Source organism: Crocuta crocuta, unplaced genomic scaffold (assembly GCF_008692635.1).
Source record: "Crocuta crocuta isolate KB4526 unplaced genomic scaffold, BGI_CrCroc_1.0 scaffold145, whole genome shotgun sequence".
Lineage (NCBI taxonomy): Eukaryota > Metazoa > Chordata > Mammalia > Carnivora > Hyaenidae > Crocuta > Crocuta crocuta.
This window is the reverse complement of record NW_027530857.1, coordinates 1,059,109-1,081,407: the sequence shown is the minus strand read 5'-3', so window position 1 is coordinate 1,081,407 and position 22,299 is coordinate 1,059,109.

Sequence of the window (22,299 nt, the reverse complement as noted above, 5' to 3'; positions counted from 1 at the left end):
AGGTAAATAACAACCCGAGTCATAAGCCAAAGGAGAAATAAGACCAAAGAATAAGGCAGCCACAATACATGAGGGCCCGGTGAAACTGCTCGTCTCTCCCTTCACACTTCCCAGGGTAGTCCGAGCCTGCCATCAGCCTACCCCACGAGGACTCTGTCTGGGGAACAAACATGTTCTCATCCTTGCATGAGGGCTTGGGTCTTGGGTGGTCTTGGGTGGAGGGAGTTAGACAATGATGTCTAAGAGATTAAATCTACCAAACAGGGAAACGTGTGCCAATAACCGGGAATAAAGCATGGAAGAGGAAGCCAGAAGTGCTCCGGAAAACAGAGGGGTATGTGAGAGGTGTCCCTCAAGCACTTGCCTATGGTTCTTAGTGTCTGGAGTAATGACATAATGATGGAAAGCACTGAAATATGGTAAGAATTCAAATTCTGACATCATTCTCCTCATCATCAACATTATCATGCTATTATTACTAACTCAGTTGAGAGATGGAAAGTCTGTATAGAAGAGAGAAGTGATCTGTAATCTGAATAAACTCATACTCACGTTTTCCTCTCCTCCACTAAGACTGTAAAAGCCTACCAAAGAATTACAGTTCATAGGAGAATAGTAATATTAATCACCTTGACAATGAAATATGGATTATACCACTGGCTATTTTTTTCTTTGGAGATGTTTTGGTGTTGCCAGGAATCCTAAGGTCCCTAAAAAGCTTTCCTATTATAAGCCAGAGTCTACAAATAATTTCTCTACTCAGCATTTTGATCTGAGTGCCAAGAAGTGAAAACCCACTGCTTTGGGTGCAGGAGAGAAATTCAGGAATTTCAAAAAGGAACTAGAAATCAGGGCTTATGGGGACACAAGACCAAAGGCTGTTGGGAAGCTAATCTCTTGTAAAGAGTCTGGATTCTCTGCACAAGGCTTGAGGTGGGACTACACATGGTTGGAGTCGGTGTGTTCTACCCTGCCTTGAAGTTGCATCCAGAACTAAGGAATCTGTAATGGAGACCAGACCCCATAAGAAAAGAAAGGAAGTTTCTGAAGACCAAGATGTAGAAGATACTAAAATGACTAGAATATGCCGCTGAAGAAATTGACATTATCCATTTCAACCCCAGCTTAGAATGATATCCCCTTTCATACCGTCACTAAGACTATGTGTAATTAAAACCAATTAAGCATTTTCTCCAAACTCATTACATCTGTCAAACTGCCTTAATATAGTCCATCTCAGGACTTAAGGTAGATATAATATCCATATTAAACATAATATTGGCATCAAATAAGTAAAATGAAGCGTTAAAACTCATGGGACATATGACAGCTTAATATAAAAGAAAACTCAATGGCCATTTGCTTCCGCTGAGCCATGACTTTCCTAGGACTCCAGCTCTACCTGCACACATGGAGTGACCACCATCAGGGAGCTCCAAAGCACATACCAGGCCCACATTCTGTCACGTACACATGACTCTCCCTGTCTTCTAGCTGCTCCTTCACAAAGGTCCACATCTCCGAGACACCGTGCACAGTGCACAGGACCCCTGAAGCATCATCCTTTTTATTCTCAACATTAGGACCAGGACAGAAACTGGTGTTTAATTTTGCAGGTGCCCAATGGACACCTTTAACTCCCTTTCTGCCTATTGGTCATGCAGCAAAAGGTAGTCAATACCCAGCAACCACACACAAGCCACGAAACAGAATACTGGTGGCATCCCCAGATGTCCCACCTCTGCCCCTTTCCAGTGACACTTCCTCCATCCCCACACAAGTAAGCACCATTTTCACTGATAAGATCATCACTTCCTTGCTTACCATTTTTTTAAGTGTTCATTTATTTTTGAGACAGAGTGTGCACAGGGGAGGGGCAGAGAGAGACAAAGACACAGAATCTGAACTAGGCTCCAGGCTGTCAACACAGAACCCGACGTGGGGCTTAAACTCATGAACCGTGAGATTATGACCTGAACTTAAGTCTGACACTTAACCAACTGAACCACCCAGCCGCCCCCTCCTTGCTGGTTTTTTTTTTTNCCCCCCCCCCCCCCCCTCCTTTTTTTTTTTTTTTTTTTTTTTTTTTGGAGTCTTACTACCATCCATTTATTAATGTATCCCTAAATGACATGGTTCAAAACTGAGTTTTGGAATTTTATATGAATGAAATATTACTGTTCTATTCTTTCATGTCTTCTTTCTTGTGGTCCACATTTTATTTGCAAGATAAATCCAAGTTGTGTATACTGAGATTCATTTTTCATTGCTTTATAATATACCTCTCCATGAATCAAATGTAACTTTTTACCCATTCTATTGTTGGTGGATGGACATTTGGGCTGTTTCAATTTGGAGCTATTTCAACAATGATGCTGTTAAGACTGGTGTACATGTCCCAATGTTCATAGCAGCACTCTCCACAATAGCTAAAACATGGAAAGAGCCTAAGTGTCCATCAACAGATGAATGGATCAAGAAGATGTGGTTTATCTATACCATGGAATACTACATGGCAATGAGAAACAATGAAATCTGGCCATGTGTAGCAACATGGATGGACCTTGAGGGTGTTATGCTGAGCGAAATAAGTCAGGCAGAGAAGGACAAATATCATATGTTTGCACGTATAGGAGGATTAGGAGGAACTTGACGGAGGAACAAGGGGGAGAAGAAGGGCGGAAGTGGTGGGGGAAAGGGAGAGAGGCAAACCATGAGAGACTCTTGAATGCTGACAAAAACTGAGGACTGATGGATGTGGGGGGGAGGGGGGATGGGCATGGAGGAGGACACTTGTGGGGATGAGCACTGAGTGTTATGTGGAAACTAATTTGACAATAAACTATTTGTAAAAAAAAAAAAAAAAGATTGGTGTACATGTATACGCATTCTAAAGCACATGTGTACACACCTTGTTATGTGGAAAACAGCCAGGTTATGGAATATACTTGCCTCTCCACTATTACAAGGTGCCATATGGGTTTCTGCAATACCAATGCATATAATGAATTTACAGAAAGCAAGAGAGGAAAAGGAGAAAGAAAATGGCATGGCCTTGTCACCTGTCTCTGCTGGTAATGAAATTCTATATGGTTCAAAACAAATTCTTTTTTGGTTTTTGATTTTGAGGTGTTTTTTTTCTCATGGATTTTTTAACTGCCCACTACTATCAGGCCTCCAAATGACAACAGTTCTTCCTATAACTGGAGCACTGTCATGTCCCGAGAAATTTAAGTCTATTGGAGTTAACTTATTTATTAATTATGGTCTCTTAAGATTCAAAATGCTCTGGCCTTAGATGCAAAAGCATATATTCTACAATCTTTTTATATTTCTACCTACTCTAAGCTTTGTGCAGGCACTGTGTTTTAGGATGTTTCCAAAATCAGGGAAGATTGCTTTCTCTGCAGTTGTTAATACTTTAGTTTCTTTAACTGTAATGACATAAAAATATTAGGGTACCGTGAAAGACCTACCAAAGAGTGTCTGATGTCCTCTGAAATCCCATCAAATGTGTCCCCAAAACACTGTTCTTCCTGTTCATTCCCAGTAGTTGGGAAAATGTAGTCCAAGCAAACCAAAACTCTAAGTTGGCCCAAGAAAGGAAGATGCTGCAAGAAATTTCTATGTGCGAGAATCACAGTCTGCTGCTCCAGGAAAATTGAGGGTGCACCCTCATTCTGTTTTATAACCTTCCTCATGGCAGAAGTTGAATCTATTCATAGACTTCTGTGTTTAATCCCACTCAACCTCTTACAGGTGAATCTCAATAATGTTTAGACAAAAGGACCTTCTTTTCGGTCAGGATAAATAGGGTAGAAGCGAACCCATTTTAACAAAAAGACCCCAAAATGTAGTGGCTTGAAAGAATAGGCCTTTTTTTTCCTCATACAAAGATGAGGAATCCTGGTTTGCAGGGTGGCTCCATTCCAGATGGTCATTCACAGATATAGACTTCTTCCTTCTCACTGTTTCACTATTCCAAATCATTGTCCATTTCTGCAAGCTTAAAACGGGACTGTAGGCATGCCCACACTCTAGCTAACAAAAGCTAAAAAGAGAAGAAAATCAAAGGCAACAATTTCCTTTTAAGCAAGGAAAGCTGAAGTTGGAATATATACAGCTGTAAGATTTCCATGTTTTACTTGAAGGGGTAAACTACTAAACTTTAATGAAGAGATTTTATCAATTTTACAATCTCTTCCAGAAAATGGAAGAGATGCAACATTCTCCAACCCATTTTATGAGACCTGCATTACTCTAATACCAAAGACAGACCAATACATTACAAAAAAAAAAACTCTAGAGCAATATCCCTCATAAATGTAAGCACAATAATCCTCAACAAGATATTAGCAAACCAAAATCTAGTGTTATATAAAAATAGATCTCATCACAACCAAGTGGGATTCATCTAAGGAAGGCAAGGCTGGTTCAGCATTCAAAACTCACCCAATATAATTCACCATATTAACAGACTAAGAAAAATTGTATTAACATCTCAACAGATGCAGAAAAAACACTTGATAAAATTTAACATCCCTTTATGCTAAAAACTTTAACCAACTATAAATAGAACTGAGCCTAATTAAAGGGCATTTACAATAATAACAATGCAGTTAACACCACATAAGAGACTGAATGCTTTCCACCTAAGATCTGGGAAAAGGCAAGGCTATCCTCTCCCACCTCCTCACTGTTATTCAACACCATACTGTTAAGTCCTCACCAGTAAATATGATAATGAAAAGAAATAAAAGGTACACAAATTGGAAAGAAAGAAAGAAATCTGTCTTTATTTCATGAACATAACTGTCTATAGAAAGGATCTAAAAGATTCTACAAAATAACTCCTTGATCAAGTAAGTGAGTTTAGCAAGACTGCAGGACACCATATTACTATATATCAGGAATAAACAACTTGAATTTGAAACTTAAAAAGCACAACATTTAAAATGGCCACCCCAGTAATGAGGCTTAGGTATAAATCTAACAGAAAATGTTCAGGATCTATATGCTGAATACTACCAAACAAAATCAAGAAGCTCCAAATAAAAGGAGGGTTCATTTTCATATTGGAAAATTCCATATTATTAAAGCATCAGTGCCCCACATTTGGTGTATAAATCCAATGGAGTCTTAATCTGAGTCAGCAACCTTTTCCATAGATAATTGACAACTGAGTCCAAAGTGTATATTGAAGTCAAAGGAACTCAAGTAATCAAAAACAATTTTGAAAAGATGAAAAAATTAGAAGACTCATAACATCCTACTTCAAGACTTACTATAAAGCTACAGTAATCAGAACAGTTTGGCTTTGGGGAAAGGAGAGATAAACCAAAATGGACAAAGTTACCATCCACTGAGTTTTGATCCAGGTGCCAAAGCAATTAAATGGAGAGAGGATAGTGTTTTCGACAAATGCCCGCTACAACAATTAGACATCCATTTTCTAAAACAAGAATCTCAACATGTGCTGTATTTCCAAGACTTAATTTAAAAATAAATTATAATGGGACACCTGCGTGGCTCAGTCAGTTGAGGGTCTGACTTCAGCTCCGGTCATGATTTTGCAGCTTGTGAGTCAAGCACCACATGAGCCTGCTGCTGTCAGCATAGAGCCTGCTTCAGATCCTCTGTGCCTCTCTCTCTCTCCCCCTCCCCCACTCATGTTCTCGGTCTCTTGAAAATAAATAAAATATTAAAAAATAAAATAAATAGAAATACATTGTAGTCCTAAATAGAAAGTCTTACAAATATCAATCTGTTAGAAGAAATAATGGGAGAAAAAATGGATTGAAACCTTGGGTTAGTCAAACATCTTACACTTAGCACCAAAAGTATGATGGATAGGAGGAAACATGATGATAAACATATTTCATCAAAATTCAAAATTTTTGCTCTGTCAATCATTGTTCAGAGAATTTTTTTTAAGTCACAGACTTGGAGGAGATATTTGCAAATTAAATGTCTCACAAAGGAATTGTACCAGGGGTTTGAGGGGGAGACAAGGGAAGTGTAACCAAAAGGGCAACATGACAGAATTTTTAGGGTAATGGAACCGTTCTTTATCTTGATGATGGTGGTGGTTACACAACTGTGTGTATTTGTCAAGACTCAGACTATACATTAAAAGGAGTGAATTTTAGTGTATATGTTAAAAAATAAGGAAAAGATTATATGAGTCAACAAATTTGTAACCATTGGTACAGCCATATGGATATGTACTGGGTGAATAACCGTTCTGAATAAAACCAATTCGCATGAGAAAAAAAATTCAGTCATATGAACCACGTGCTTAAGGACTGTATGAAGTGCTGGATTTTTTAGCTGGCTTATCTTGTCTCTTCAGGGTTGTGGCACTTTCAGGGGAAATTCTAGAAATGAGCAGAGTCTGTCTCCAGAGAAAGACAAAGTACTATCTCAAAAACCATCTTATGGGGGGATGACTCTCCAAGTAGAGCCAATGGTGTTGATAAAAAAAATCAAAACTAAATCTTTAAAGGAGTCACAGAGCCCGTGCTGACTGAAAACTGAACACTTCCTGGTCTGCAGCATCCAGAGACAGTTTGCATTGCTTTTCACTCCTCAAGGGGAGAAAATGGGAACTTCTGAGGAGAAACTGACCCACATCTGTCTTTTCGTCTTCAGTCCCTGCCTTTCACATTCGCCGCTCACAAATGGGAACCTCAGGAGGAAACCTGGTCTCAGGGGGCTGGCCTCATCATTTTGAGTGTGAGGGTGAACTCTGCAAGTGTCCAGGGTGAAAGCTCAAGTAGCACAGGCCATCCACCAATGCAGTGGTACGCAGAACCTTAAAATGGATTTATGGAGGAAATGGCACACACTGTGCTCCCCCTACCCTACCCCTGCTGCTACGCTGGCTTTCTTCCCCCCGCATCGCACCCTCCTGCACCCCCACCCCCAGCCCTCTACTTTGGAAAACAGTTCTTGCATGCATCAGGGTTCATTTACATCAATCCATTACCTATCCCAAAGGCACATGCATGTTAAAACCTCACCTAATTAAGAAATGGCAGATATATGACACCTGTTAAACATCAAAGCTGGTGAGGAAAAAATTTAAGAAGCTTGGGAATGCATGTGTGGGTGTGGGGGTGCTTAGAAGCAACCCCACATGGATGGTTTTGCTTAAAAAATGAGGACAGCTTTATTGGTTCACACTGTTAAATACTCCTTATTCAACTAGCAGAAAGTTTCAAACATCAGGGAATTTCCCAGCCATGCAATGGCTGTTTGGGAAGCAATTTGCCAGATGTCTGTGAGAGTTAACTCACTGTAGGTCCCTATGCAGTCAGGCCCCTAGTTTACAGCTTTGGAGCCATTAAAAAATCTCACTATCAGTTGTCTGGTACAATATCCTTTATCCAGAAATGGTCCCTGTGTGACACCACAGACAAGAACTATGAGCGCCTGGCACACGGAAAGTGTGAACTTGAAACTTCCCTCCAACTGTAAGACCTCCAAAGGGGAGAAACGGTTCCCCCGACACAAGGGTGTCATTAATACAGGTTTCCCGCAACTACTGGTCAGAATGCCTTTTCATTAAAGACAAACAGGTCAGAAATTGTTCAGCAAATGAGGAAGTGCTGAGAATGTTGTGATTCTTTAGAACTTTAAAGAAAACAGTGAGGCTTCAGGAACATTGCTGAGCTTGCTCTGTCCCATCGCCTTCCAAAGAGGGAAATAAATAAATGCAAAGTATTCACTGTCTGGGAAAGAAATTACTAGTAAGACATATGACAAGGATCAGTGTTGGGACGGACTGCATATTTTAATTATGTACACAAATCACTTGGCACTGAAAACAAGATTTGCAGATTACATGAAACGGGAAGGGGGAGGGGCATGGCACAGTAAATAATCAGGTGCCCAAATGCCAAGCGGCAGCCAAGGATTTACATTACTATGCGTTATATGTGGGCTTAGAAGATGGAAAATGCAGATAAGTGTAAACAAATGTCAAATAATGTGCCCAGTGGCCAAGAAATATTGAAGGCGGATCTGAGATCAGGGGAACAGAGCTGCTGCCTATTGCTCGGCATGGGAAGTAAATGTGGGCTTGTTCTACCCAGAGCAAACTTCCAGGGAAGCCAGAAATGTTTCTGTACAAATTGGGCTGGAAGGGAAAATCTACTGGCTCTGGTACACACACAACCACCTAACACCTCCCAACCACAAAGGCACTGGCTTCTCCATCTAATTCATCTGTGATCTGCAGGTAGCATTTCGTTGGTATTAAAAGGAAGCCTGGAGTTACGGGGCTGGTTTTACTTAGTTCTGTCTCTGTCACTGACCAGCTGGTCAACCTTAGACATGCCGCTTCCTATCTCTGGACCTGTTTTCTCTGTAAAATGATAAGATAGTCTCGGTGACTTTCCTCACATTTATCAGAGGACCTCTTAGCCAGATTTTATGACAAATGGTCACAGAGAGCTCTCGTAAGGCTGAGATCCCTCTTGTGGCGGTCCCGGCACATGGAAGTGTCTGGGCATCTTGACTCCGTACCATATGAGGAAAACATCTGTTACAGGTTGAATAAATGGTTAGGTCCTTTGTGACATGTTCACTTTCATGATTCAGTTCATTCCTTGCTGAAATTTCTTTTTTTTTTTTTTTTACAAATAGTTTATTGTCAAATTAGTTTCCACATAACACTCAGTGCTCATTCCTTGCTGAAATTTCTTCTTAAAAAAAAAAAAAGAGATAGAGAGACTTGGGGCACCTGGGTGGCTCTGTGGATTAAGCATCCGACTCTTGATTTCAGCTCAGGTCATCATCTCACAGTTCATCAGATCGAATCCTTTGTCAGGCTTTGTGCTGGCAGCACAGAACCTGCTTGGGATTCTCTCTCTCCTTCTCAAAATAAATATTTAAAAAAAAGAAGTTCCTTTTTTTAATTAAAAAATAGGGGTCCCTGGGTAGCCCAGTCAGTTAAGCATCCAACTCTTGGTTTCAGTTCAGGTCATGATCTCAGGGTTCCTGAGGTTGATCCCTGCATTGGGCTCTGTGCTGACAGTGTAGAGTCCACTTGGGATTCTCTCCCACTCTTTGTGCCCATCCCTCAATCAATCTGTCTCTGTCTCTCTCAAAATAAATAAATAAACATAAAAAATGTTTACAAAATTAAAAGTTAAAATAAATCTTGAAAAGAGTCTTTAGTATTTCAAATAAATATTATCAAATTGAAATCTAGAAGTCAAGGAAATATCTGATTCATTCAAGAGGAAACCACTGATTTTCATTGCCTCAGTGTTTCTTGCCAACATATCTCAGAGGCCAGAATCATATAAAAGCCAGTTGTTTCTGATCCCTACTTGGAAGGCAGGGCCACTTATCAATTTTTAAGGCAGTTTGACATTTATTATTTCAATTTTTACAACAGTCCTTTGAGTTAAGAACTGTTAACATACTACCTATTGTATAAATGAGAAATCAAAACTCAGAGAAGAGCAATGACATATGCATATAACACATACATGTATACCTATATGTATATATAATATAAATGACACATATATTATATATAACATGTATATATTCAAAGCACCATTTTCTTTTTTTCCCATTCTCTTAATTATACAAATAGCTCTGACTAAAATATAAAGAATGAAGAGTCTCTAACACAACTTATGTAGACAATAGCCTGAATATTACAGATTCCTTCCTGAAGGTAGTCGGTAAGGACCCGGGAACCTGTGTGCAGGTGCCAGCCTCACCACTTACTAGCTGGGTAACTTCAGGCGACTGACTTCAGTTTCCTACAGTTAAACTGCCAGGTCTATAAAATAGCAATAATCAGAATACCTGCTTCATAGTGTTGTTGTGAATATGAAGTGAGATCACACATTTAAAGTAACTGATGTGTAGGAAGTACTCAATTAATCCAAGCCACTGAGTATGAAGAGCATCCAAAAACTGGACGAAAACGGGCCTGAAATATACATCTTAGCACACGGAGGATGAAGCTCAAGAAAAAAAATTTTGTAGACTGTTAACACAAAGAGGAGAGAAGAGAACAAGATACATCACCCTACATTCAATATCACTTTTTTGATAAACAATATAAATGTTTGAAGGAAAAAAAAAACTAGAAAGAGAATTCCAAAGTATCTGCAGTATTTGCTCCCTAGTGGAGAAGGTATTGATATGTTGATGAATAGTGATTTCCTTTTCAATGGCCTCATGAGGAAAGATGAGCCTTCTGGCAAATCATCTCACTTATTTAACCAGCAGAACTACCTCAAAGTAGCTCAAGTTCCTTGCCTCATACTTCAGAAATGGTGAGCTGCCTTTGCCCAGGCAGTGTGAAAGGAAGTGTGTGCTTAATTAGTGAATCTGCAGAGCCCACCATTACAAGAACACCATCCCACTCATAGACGTTCTTTCTTAGCTTGTGTCTTATTAGTACTTCTGTCATTACTAGATATATAAAAACAAGAAATTAGGACTTCAGAACTAAAACATAATTTATAAACACCTTATAGGACTTCTTCAATGTATGATTGAAAGAATACAGGCCCACAAGATCCAACAGCTGGCTAAAGGCACAGCCTGGTCAGGAGTTCATGTTTTGTGACCTGTAGGCTCTTGAATTTCCCCAAACACCCTTATGTCTAAGAGGAAGTACACTGATATTTCCAGCCAAAATTGCCTTAACCATATATTAATCAGTGAAAGGATGTAAATTACAGCATATGTACCCAAAACAAGTATTTAAATCCAGAATAGCTTCTCAACAAATCAAAGTTGTTTTGCCTTTCTATTCAAATGAAAATAATATTCAATACAAACAAACAAAACATCAAACCCGAAATCAAATCCCTTATGATGTAGGTTTTGTACAGGTAACAACAGCATTCTTATCTATGAAGGTCACAAATATCCATGGTGTCATTCAGTCACCAAGAAAGAGTAATGGAAAGAGGATCAATATTGCCTCATATAACAATTACATTATTTTTCTGATGGGCAAAGTAATATGTCTTGCATAATCTCAGAGATTTTTTTTTTTATTAGAGAGGTGAGAACACCAAATCCCCTTTTCATGAACGCTTCACATAATAAAAGTTAGGCTCATAGGCAGATAGGCAAGCCAATGTGGGCAGAATAATTAAGATCCATGACTATGAAGAGCTGAAAAGGCAGGCAGGCTTCTAGCACTGAGGACTAACAGTGATAATGAAAAAATAGGGACAGTGCCCTTGGGAGAGGAAAAGGACTCAAGACCCCAGTGGTTTCCGTCTCCAAAGAGAAAATCCATCTGCCCACAGATTTGAGATGCAGAACCCACTCACTTAAGACTGTGTGCTGCCCAGAGGCAAGGTTCCCTCTGTGTTTGAGCAGCCCCAGTTCTGAAAATTGAGCAGCAACTAAGAATTAATAGCTGTGCGGAAGGTTACTTGAGCATCTTGCGTGTCTTCCCAAGAAGAATGTACCTTCGCAGCTTGCCAATTTTCTACCCAAGGCTGTTCAAGCTTAGAAGGAGAGATCTGAGCACTGGGAGTCCTATCAATTATATTAAAAGTGAGCAAGTCCCCTTTCTGCTTGATAGCAAGCCACAGAAATACAGTTGATGTTGTCACCCGGCAATTCACCTCTTCATCAGAGAACATGAAAATCTTAAAGAATGAAAGATGTCACTTGGAAGATGACGAGGAATAATAATGGCAAGCCATACAGGTTGTCTCACTGGGCAGCAGAAATAAAAGTTGAAAGAAATAGACCTAAGAAAGTATTTTACACATTAAAAAAAATCCGTAATTGCCTTCCGTGCAAGATTGTTAAAGGTGGAGACCGGGAACATTTACAAAGCAATTAGGTGTTATCCTGGGGAAAACATAACATTAAAAAGATTACACTCAATTGTTCAAAGCCTTTTCTTGTGCCCTGTAGGGTCCTGTGCTTTAAGTGTGCCACTGAAGAGCTGACCTACCAGGGGTATCTGGTGAGGTTCTCCAAGCCAAGACGCTGATGGCAGAGGACAGCTTCATTACAGAACAACAACAGCCCAACTTCACTGCTTCCTCCAGACCTGAAGTGCCCCCAATATAATTGGATGGTTTCCCCCCATCTGAATTCCAACATCATTGCCAGCCATTGACAAACAGAGGACAAACTCAGCATTATACAGAAAGTCCAAGGACATATGAACTAGTTGAGGAGAGCTGCTTCTAAAACATGAAGGGTAAGGGAAGGTAAAGCAAGGAGGGAGATGAACAGCAGAGACGCTCCCCGGCTTGCAACAACCTTGCAACCCTCTGTTTTCCTCAGGGCACACCTCCTTATCAGCTGAAGCCTCTTAGTCCTTAGTTTTCTCACAGTTGAGCCATTAAACAAAAATCAGGGGCTAGTGGTCACAATGCTTGCTGAAACGGCTCACCTGGGACTTTCCAACTGGAAACTCAAGTCATGAATTCCTCCCTTCTAACAGGGATGCTGTAGTCAGTCCTTTCACTCCCTGGAGTGTGTGTCGACATTGTTCGTTCTGTTATCTGCCCCACTTCTGACCCCTCTAGGTTTCCCTGAATTGCTGTTTCTCTCCTCTCTGCCTTACCTTCTACCGATCTGCTGAGTCAAGGTGTGCTACTGTTTTCCGAGAACTAAAAGATCTGTATTCCATGTACATTTGTTCTGGACGTGCAACCAAAGGGAAATTCTGTTGGCTGGTATGTTTTTAAGGTTATAATCAGCTACAACCTTGGGGGCATGTCAATTTGCACAATGACAGCTAGTACAAATGGAAACTAATGCAATACTAGCATGTAATTGTTCATTTTAGATTATGGTTGGAAAGATCAGAGTCTAAGGGGGAATTGAATAGATTTATCAGCTCAGGTTTTATTAGCAGCCATGCCTTAATTGCTCAATAACGAAGACCTTTATAGCACACTGATGAAGGGCAAATATCAGACTACTTGGATTTGAATCTCAGCTCCTTTTACCAGCTTTGTGACCTTGACTTTCAGCACATTACTCAACTTCTTCAAGTCCCAGTCTTCCTATCTCTAGAATGGACATAATAATAGTGTATTGTAGCAACAATCATGTGAGATGATCTCTTAAGAGTTTAGCACAATGCAAACACACAGCATCAAGAACTAAACAAAGGTCAGCTGTCTTTGGAAAGTGTTAAAGAAAATGAGCGTAATTAAGGTTCATTTTTCTTAAGGGACAACCTAGAAAATTAATGAAACCTCAACAACAAAATTTCAGGAGCTGAGAGTCTCAAATTTTAGCAAGCATCAGAATCATCTGGAGGGCTTATTAAAACTCCAATTGCTGAAGCCCAGCCCCAGAGTATCTGATTCAGTAAGATTAGGGCGGGGTCTGAGAATCAATTCTAACCAGTTCCAGGACGATGCTGCTGGTCTGGGGACCACCTGATGAGAGGCACTGTGAGAGCAAAAAGAGAGCTAGAGAGAGCTGATTAACCATTAGGCACCTACCGTGTGTCAACCACTCTGTACACCCACCATATTTACTTCACTGAAAGGCACTGATCTTGCTCTCTAGATATAAAACCCATATTTCTAAGTCAGTCATAAATTTTGCCATTCAGTTCTAAAAAGGTTGGCTGGTATGGAGATATTTTCTTGGGCAAGAAAATTATTTTCACTTACATACCTATGATTTGAATCAATCCTGCCCAGTCACTATACCTAATAAACAGATTTCTTGATCTTTTAGTATGCTTTGGAGGTTGAATAATATACTCTGCCCTACCCTCCAAGATTTACATGCCAAAGGATACGTCATACCTAAATGAAAAAGGAACACAAGGGAGGGAAGTTAAGTGATAGGTCAGGAAATTAAACTCCTAATAAAAGTATCACTTTTCAATATTCTCTATTTTGGCATTAATCCAAATTAAGACAATCAGTAACATTCATTAGCTACTAGTCAAATTTTAATCTGAATATTAACTACCCTCTTTCTGATCATTATCAGCACTTTACAAAACACAAACCACATAATAAAATAACATCACAACATAAACTCAAAATTTAAATCTATGTTTAAAAATTTTCATGAGCACTTGGTAAAATGTGATCTGAGGAAAAGAAAAGTTTATTGAAAATGGGAATGGCATAAAGGCTCTTTTAAACCCTTGAAATTCCATGTTCAAGATGAAGAATAAGGACATTTCTACCTTTCATCTAAAATATTATTCAGAGTATAATTTTTGAAGTCAGTTAAATCAATAAATGCCATGCAAAACCCTGGTATGAACCAGGTGACCTCATTAATGCCAGCTTCACAGTTTAATGACATTCCATCATATTGAATGTTAAGGTGCAAAGTACAAATTAATCATGGCAATAGGAGTGTACAGTTCCATTTTGTCTTGTTAGAATGCATTCCTTGACTATAGTTAATTTGACCTTCATAGCAATGTCCAAACGAAACAACTTTTAAAATAAATGTGTAACAAGCCTCTATTTGGTGAAATTTAATACCTTCTTTCAAATCACTGGCAAATACCTTCTAGGGAAAAGCTTCTTACAAAATGCTTTAGTTTCACTACTACTCAAATAATAAATCAATTGTATATTTCTTCTAACTACTGGCACCTAAATCTATTGGATTTCCCCATTCTTCTTGAAAGTTTCAATAACTGGTAATATGTTCAAAAAACTGTAACCTCACAAATAAAAATGCAATGTATGACTTAAGAGAAAAGCATTTCATCTCCATTTTAAATACTTTCCTCTATTTGAGATATTTCTTTAAAAAACAGAAATACGGGGCGCCTGGGTGGCTTAGTCAGTTAAGCATCCGACTTTCGCTTAGGTCATGATCTCGCGGTTCGTGGGTTCGAGCCCCGCGTCGGGCTCTGTGCTGACTGCCAGCTCAGAGCCTAGAGCCTGTTTCAGTCTGTGTCTACCTCTCTCTCTGGCCCTCCCCTGCTCGTGCTGTCTCTCTCTCTCTCCTAGAAATAAATAAAAATATTAAAAAAAAAATTTTTTTAAATAAATAAATAAAAAACAGAAATAAACGAGATTTTGAGAGAAAGATTTCTGTTACTAGGAGTTTGAATATTTTTCTTTAACCAGAGCACAAACCAGAGGTCGTTTTTGCCTTTAAAATCAGGCAATAAATATTCTTCTATCTCATAAAACAAAGTAATTTTCATGACATGCCAGATTACCCTATTTAGCCTTTCGACACAGACATTTTCTAAAAGCTGAGACCACTGAGATAATAAAGAACAAAATGTGATGATGAAGATTTGCTGAAGGAATAAGGAATTCTAGGCACATCTGATGAGTCTGTTCACCAACAATTATGGGCGCCAGGCTCCCTACAGAAATAGCTGTTCTCCAAGCTGTGTAATTATTGATCTGCAGATGCTGTACATGAGCTGACTTGGGGAAGAAGCACTAACTGCAAGCCCTCTTTGCTTAAACATCATTACTTGAGCTTCTAACTGTTAACCATTATTCTGGAGATACCAAAGGAAAAAAAAGAAAAAGACATTGCCACCCAGCCTCACACCCTTGCCCCCAACTCAACTTTGTTTTGCAATCTAGAGAGTTTGCAATCTCCTGGGAGAGAATAGTCATGTGCATAGTCTGCCCTTCTTTTCCTTTGTTGTCTTCTGCTAGTGTCCTGAACTCCAGCACTCTGGGCTTCTTTCAGGTTCTTGAATGCATCATGCTAACCTCCCACCCCAGAGCTGGAGTACATGCTCTTCCCTGTCACTTGGAAAATGCTCTCTGCCTTGATCATGGTATAATATTACTCAATCTTCAAGTATCATAACTCACATAGCTTTCTCAGGGAAGGCATCCCTAACTCTCCATCCTATATATTCTCAGAGCTCTAAGATTTTTCCTTTATAGCATGTAGCACAGTTGGTAACCACGTATTAGTAGAAATATCTGATCCATATCTATATTGTCCACTTATCAATATCTGATGATTTTGTTTGCTTACCACGTGCCATGTACTTTGTTGGGAATATAAGTGTGTTGGGAATTTGTGTTGGGAAACAGAGTCCTATCCTCATGGAATAGTCATCAGATAAAAATCATAATAAATACTATGAAAGAAACACACACGGTTTTATACTTTGTGTTATACCTAGGTGTTTATACCTATTTGATACAACAGAGTCAGGGATACTGATGCATCAGAGATGAGATGATGCTAAAAGAAAATGCATTCCAGGCACAGGGAGAGGCCAGTGCAGAAGTCCTGGAAGAGCCTCCTCCGTAAAAACCATCAGATAAGGCAAACAGAGCTGGGACTTAGTGAGCAATGGGGAGAGGACTATGGGATAAGAATCCGGTGGTCAATTAGGCAACAAATCCCATAGTCAAAGAAAGAATTCTTTTTTTACTCTGAACCAATTGGAAGAGTGAATTTTAGTACCATCAAGGAAGTGGTTCTGCTGAATAAGAAGAATCATGAAATGCAAAGAGCAGGTAAGGGATAATGCACGAGGTCTTAAAGGGACCTGCCAAGAGAAAAAGGAGAGGTTATTAAGTCTACACATAGTTCCTTGTTATTCAGTTCTAAGACAACCACTCTTTTTTTTTTAATGTTTATTTATTTTAGGAGGGGAGGACCAGAGAGAGAGGGAAGACACAGAATCTGAAGCAAGCTCCAGGCTCTGAGCTAGCTGTCAGCACAGAGCCCGATGCAGGGCTCAAACTCACAAACCGTGAGATCATGACCTGAGCTGAAGTCAAAAGACCAACTGACTGAGCCACCCAGGCATCCTTAAGATAAGGATTTAGCCAACATTCTGGAATAGAGAGGATATGGCAATCACCCATGAGGCACTGCTTGTTGTTTCAGTCTAACCACCTAAAAAAATAAAGAACTTTCTTTATGCATTGGTTTAAAAAAAAAAAAAGTCTACACACATTGTCTTTGCAACTGGAAATTTCACAGAAAAAAATATACTGAAGTGCTAAGGTCCTTTTACAAACACACAAATCATCTTCATGCCCCTGTGAAACAACTCTAGCGATATAAAAGACTGAAATGAGCAAAAATAAATGTTTACTGTCAGCCCGAGTCAAAGGTGTGTTCACTGGTCTTGATCAAGGAATGGCCAGCCATGTGCTCAAAACCTTGGGCTGCAGCATGCATGGCTACAGAACCAAGAAAGATGAAGCCACAAGGTCTCTCTGTATAGTGTGTGTGCATGTGTGTGTGTGGGTGTGTGCGCGCGCGCGTGTGCACGCATGCACATACACATGCAATACAACCATTACCTAACCTTTCATATCTATGGCGCTGGAAAGAGCTTTCTCAATGGAAAGCCCCAGGCAATACAATTTTCAGCTGTCAGGATCCTGTAGCACTAGATGGTTGATACATGACTGGAGAAAAGTGCTCACACAGCATCTTTCCACCACCCTCTTAGATTGAGTGGCTACAAAAAACTGAAGCCAAAGTAAAGGTTTTCTGTATTATGATGTTCTAGCCTACTATACCCCAGAAGACTTAAATATTATAAGCAAAACCAAGGGGAAGTAGGGGAGTCAAGAAGTTTCCTTAGAAGAACAGGTCTGGATGTGGGATGCTAAAATTTTTTCCAAGGGCTGCCATAACAAAGTACCCCAAACTGGGCCATAACTCTCTCATGTTTCAGGAGGCCTGAGGCCCAAAATCAAAGGGTTGGCCCCTTCTGGAAGGTCTGAGGGAGAAACGGCCCCATAAGTCTCCTTCTTAGCTGTGGATGATTACCCAGCAATGCCTGGCTGTACTCAACTTGTCATAGCATCCGCACACAGCCTTCTCTTCTTACCAGTGTTCTTATAAGGCCCCTCTAAATCCAGAAAGGTTTCACCTCAAGGTCCTTAACTAGTTACATCTACCAAAGACCCGATTTCCAGACATGGTCACGTCCTGAGTTTCCGTGCAGACATGAACTTTGGCACAACACTATTCACCCCACTCCAAATCCTATTCTTCCTCCAAGACTCCCATGCATAGAGTTTCTCCAGGCTCCAAATGGAAAGAGGGGGGTGCCTTTAGGTCTAGAATAGTAACTGAACACTTTCCACTATAAGGTCAACGGAAACAGTGCAGAAATCTCTCTGGGTGTCTCCTCCATAATGGCTTTTGAAGTGCTTCTTTGAAAGAGGACCTCTTGCACTAATACAGTTCTTCACATAGTTTATCAGGAAAATTAAACCATAAAGGCATTTCCCAAAAAGCACTATCAATTTGAATGACATCCACAAAAGTCCAAAAGCAAGAATAAACCCTGGGATCTGTGCCGTCTCGATTCATGAGGCTTTTTAGCCTTTCAAAAAAAAAAAGAAATGCTTAGCAGAAAAAGACTGCTGGCCTAGATTTCAAAGTGTGAATGTAGAAAGCTTGGCTGTTGGCTTAGAAGAGTGGACATCACAAATGCTTACTGTTGCCTTCACTCAGATGGGTGCTTTTTCTTTTCTTTAACGTGGCTCAGTCTCTTCTATCATTAGTGATGATAAACCTTATGTTTAGCTTAGCCCAGGAAGAAGGCCCTAGGCTTCCATCAGAATAGACAGCACACACATAGTGGCACAGACCCGACCTAATAGAAAACTTAGGGCTTCGCTGTTACAAAATATCAGAGGCAGCTACACGTTGGCTTCAAAAAAGGGAAGTCAAATTCTGCAGATCCTTCTTGGGCAACATTCGCTGATGCTCTATTATTCCCTCTGTTCCTTACAGTGGATGGTGGCTTCATTTATACAGGGTTACAAGAGAAGGAAATGGTAAGTGACACTAAAAGTCCCTGGATTACACTTGGAAATTTGATGGGACTCTGTCAGCCTTCCTCCTGTCTAGTTCTGTGGCTGTCAGCACAAGGAAATTTGGGGAAGCTTCCACTAAGAGAGAGATTAGGGAAGCACATGTTCAGTTTCTTTTGCTACACCCTTTTGTGGAATCATTTCATTCAGTTGGATGAAAGAATGCACTCACTGTCAAAGAGTCAGGACTTGAAAGTCCTGTTGGTTTTCTCCTTTCTCTTCATTACCAACATCCCTCAGACTAATCTTTGATAAGATTAGTCACTATGTTAATTTCAGAAATGCAGAAAATGAGAGTTCTTAATCTCCACAGCCATGCACAGTACTTTGCACAACCAGAAAGTCTATAAGACTTGGTTAAGATAATAAGAGTTGGTTAAGATAAAATGAGACAGAGACAGAAACAGAAACCAGCCTTCAGAAATTCACTGTTCAGATATTAGAATAAAATTGACAAGGGGCGACTGGGTAGCTCAGTCAATCATCCGACTTTGGCTCAGGTCATGATCTCATGGTTCATAGGTTCAAGTCCCACACTGGGGTCTGTACTGATATCTGGGAGCGTGGAGCCTGATTAGGCTTCTGTGACTCCCTCTCTCTCTGCCCCTCCCCTGCTCACACTATGTCTCTCTGTCTCACAAAAATAAAATGTTAAAGACAATTTTTAAAAATTGACAAAAAGAAGTACTATCATGTAGTTAGGATGGAGAAGTTTTAGCTCTTGATGCATGCAAGAATGCCATTTCTCTTCCAGCACTGTGATGGGCACACTGCTGTATCCTTTGGACTGAAAAAGGTAGAAATGTTCAAACTCTGGAAGTATATAAATTACAGCCCAGAAAGAAAAAAAAAAAAAAAAAGAAGGCAACACTGGTCTATTTCACTTCAAAGCTGCACACTTTCAAAGCCAGCTCACATGTGTTGAATTTCTCCATGTTGATAGGTCACTGGCCTCAAAGGAAATTTGAACAACCACATGGAGCAATCAATAAAAATCCTCTTCCTTTTCACAACACCCAAGTAATATTTCCTAACTTTGAGTCACTCAAAGCAAGCTTTTTATAGTTCCTTTGATATGTGGTTCTATAAAGAAACACCCTGTATTTCTGTTTCAAAAATCTAATGCCATTTTGAAATAGACTTCTAAAATTATGTTCTGGATATCCTGGATTATAAGAAACAGCATGCTGAGGTACATGGCAAGCTTCAGAAGAGATGGCATTTAGAAGATCACCGGGGCTTCATTCCAGTTAAGGTAATAGGACACTGGTTTGGGGGAACCAGAAGAGGAATGTTAAATGTGTAAATCTAATCGTAGTCTCTAGTAGTAACTGCAGTCTGGCTTTCCAAGACCTAGATGCAACACACACTGAAACACTGATGGATAGTGGAAAATGATATTTTAAAAAATAATAATAATAAAGACGATATTATCAGTTGTATAACTGAACTGATAATGTGGATATCTCTTTGCAATTTTTTTTTAAAAAATTTTCCAGAATATTACCAAAGCTGATACAACAAATGGACATGTACCTACCACTTAAATTTAATATGAACATTTGATTCAGACCTTTGTTTTGTTAAAGATCATAAGTACTATGGATAAAACTCATCTCTTCTCTGACCCCTCCCCCATCCTATACCTCTCTCTCTATCTCCAGCATGTCACTAGTCCATATTGGTTGAGTATACAATCCATACTTGTACATATGTGTAACTAATACATATTTGAAAATAATGTACAAATCATACATACAGTGTAGTATGTTTTAATTTAAAGATATGTTAACACACTTTATGCAACTTTCTATAATCTGCTTTTACTTTTACTCAACCTCAGATATTCTGAAATCCATCCATATACATTATTCAATAGTTTATTCACTTTGCTGTATTGTATCATGAATAAAGTTTCTTTATACCTTTCCAAACTTATGAAAATTTGAGAATTTTCCCTTTTATAAATAATGTTGTCATTTGCACAGCTATGTACCCTAGAGTTTTCCAGGACAAATCTCCAGAAGTGGAATAATTGGGTCATGGTATCATTACATTTTCAACTATAATAGATGTTGCCAATTTACACAATCACTAGCATTGTATGAGACTTCCCACATTTTCTCCAGCACTCAATTTTCTGTACCTTTGCAGTATGTTGTACTGATTGGACTTAAAATAAAATCTCAACGTTTCATTTTGCTTCCATACATTATTAATGAGGTCAACTATCTTTTCATGTTTGTTGCCTCTTTCCACTTCCTCTTCTATGGCTACCTGTTCATGTATTCTGCCCATTTTCCTATTGAGTTGCTTATCTTTCCTTTCAGATTTCTAACACACATTTATACATTCACGGATTCACGGCTTGTACTTATGTTACAAATATCTACTGTCGCTCATCTTTTAACTTTGTGCTGTACTTTTTGAGCAAAAGTGTTTAATGTTTATAAAATGTATCAAATTTTGTCTTCTAACTTCTCAAGGTATCTGGTTTAAAAAAATCCTTTCCTACCCTTTGGTTGTGAATATATTTACTACATTTTATTCTAACATTTTTAATGTTTAGGATTTTAATGTATATTTAGGACCTTTATAAATTTTGTGAAATGTATCCATTTATATGAGTTAAGTTTTAAATATACATATTTCAATAATTAAATAGTATATACTAATATATTTTGCATTCAAATATTAATATATTTTTCAATGTTTGGGATTTTTATGTGTGTTAAAATATTAAATGTATATTTAGATGACAAAGTTTATAGATTTTCTTCTTTCTTTATAACTTCTTATCTGGTTAAACAAAATTTTCCCTAGCCTGTGGTCATGGTATTTTACTACATTTTATTCTAACATTTAAAAAACTTTTTTATTTGAATATAGGTGACCCACCATGTTACATTAGTTTCAGATGTACAATATAGTAATTCAACTTCTCTGAGCTACTCTCTGTTACCACACAACGATATTCCAAATGCCACTGACTGTATTCATGATGCTGTGCCTTTTACTCCCATGACTTACTTATTCCATAACTGGGATCCTGTATCCTCCTCTCCTCTTCACCCATTTGATCCAGCCTCCTACCCCCCACCAGCAACTAGGAGTTTGTTCTCTGTATTTATGAATTTGTTTTTGCTTTTTGTTTGTTTTCTTCATTTTTTTTTTTTTTTAGCTTCCACGTATGAGCAAAATCGTATGGTATTTGTCTTTCTCAGCCTGATTTATTTCACTTAGCATAATGCCCTCTAGGTCCATCCATATAAAAAATTAAAAGGAGAAATACCACATGATCCAATAATCCCACTACTGGGTATTTACCCAAGGAAAATAAAAACACTAATTTAAAAGATATATGCACCCTATGCTTATTGCAGCATTAATCAAACATTTTTAATGTTATTTTATTTTTCCTTTTGTCAAGGAGAATCAAGTAGCTCAAATCCATTTATTGAAATAACTATGGTGCCTTATAGGCTTGGGTCTATCTGAAGACTCTTCATCTATTCCATTT